The sequence below is a fragment of the Aplysia californica genome, unplaced genomic scaffold (assembly GCF_000002075.1).
Source record: "Aplysia californica isolate F4 #8 unplaced genomic scaffold, AplCal3.0 scaffold00889, whole genome shotgun sequence".
In the NCBI taxonomy this organism is placed as follows: domain Eukaryota; kingdom Metazoa; phylum Mollusca; class Gastropoda; order Aplysiida; family Aplysiidae; genus Aplysia; species Aplysia californica.
In genome coordinates this window covers 169,415-170,468 of record NW_004798159.1, presented here as the reverse complement: position 1 = coordinate 170,468, position 1,054 = coordinate 169,415, and the positions used below count along the sequence as shown (strand labels likewise).

At 40.9% G+C, this 1,054-nt stretch overlaps 1 protein-coding gene across 1 annotated transcript in view; it reads left to right on the top strand.

Annotated features, from left to right (window-relative positions):
- The window catches only part of LOC101847771 (cholecystokinin receptor type A-like), a 44,015-nt gene that overhangs the window by 32,238 nt on the left and 10,723 nt on the right, over positions 1-1,054 (top strand). The window lies entirely within an intron of this gene.

The following is a 1,054-nucleotide window of genomic DNA, read 5'->3' as shown; positions in this document are numbered from 1 at the left end:
ATCAAAAGCAAGACAAAAGAACACGCGTTAGGGTGATACCAGTAACGCTACACGCCCAAAACTTGACGAGAGCCTGATTCCACCGTATCGTGACACATTTTTTAAAAAGTTAATAGTTTCAAATATCTTGGAAGCACAGTGTCTTCAAATACATGTATGGATGAAGAGAGCATTTTTGTTTTGTTTAGCCTTTTGGTTGCATGGGGTATGAAGCTTACTCACTTGGCTTTATCCGTCCTCTTGTACCTCTAGAGCGTAGAGGGGAGAAAGAGCTTTCTGTCTCTAGCAAGCTGGATGGCCTGGCTGGGTGTGATGTAGTGTGTTCTCATGGTATCCTTCATACCCTTGACCGAAGTCTTCATTGAGTGGTATGAAGCAATAATAGTTAATTGATTAAAGTATTGTATAAAAGAGGGTACTGTTTCATCATCATAATAATAAATAGCATTTGTATAGCTTCTACTCCCGCTCAACAGCAGGCTCTATGCGCTTTACACTATATTATTACCCCAGCAGACCATAGAACACTCAAAAACATTCTCAGCTTCCCGGGAAGCATACAGTGCAAGCAGCTGATTAAGTGCTCAAATACTAATAAACTGATACGATTTTTCGCTGTCTTTAGCTGGGTACCCATTCTCACCTGGGAGAAGTGGGGAAAATTCGTGTAAAGAGACTTTCCCAAGGACACAACGTCGGGTCCCTGACGGGATCATCATATTCGAGGACATGTTTCAACGGCAAATAGTACGAACCTGGAGTAATATAACAGCCTTTTAACACTATTGTAATAGTTCTGCTTTCCTTAACAAAAGCATGTTCTCTAAAAATTGATGTATACCGTCTTTCTTTTTGTTAGTTTTGTTACTCTCTTGTAGCACCTCGAATCTTCTGCACTTTTATGACATTATAGTGCTACAAGTGCCGTAAAACTCTTCCTTAAACATACAACACAGACTGCCTCGTATGCAAAGACAGGCTGACCTCATTTTCAAAATGTAAACAAAAGTACAACTGAATGACGTCTGGGATCATCCCCCCCCCAACCCTCCCA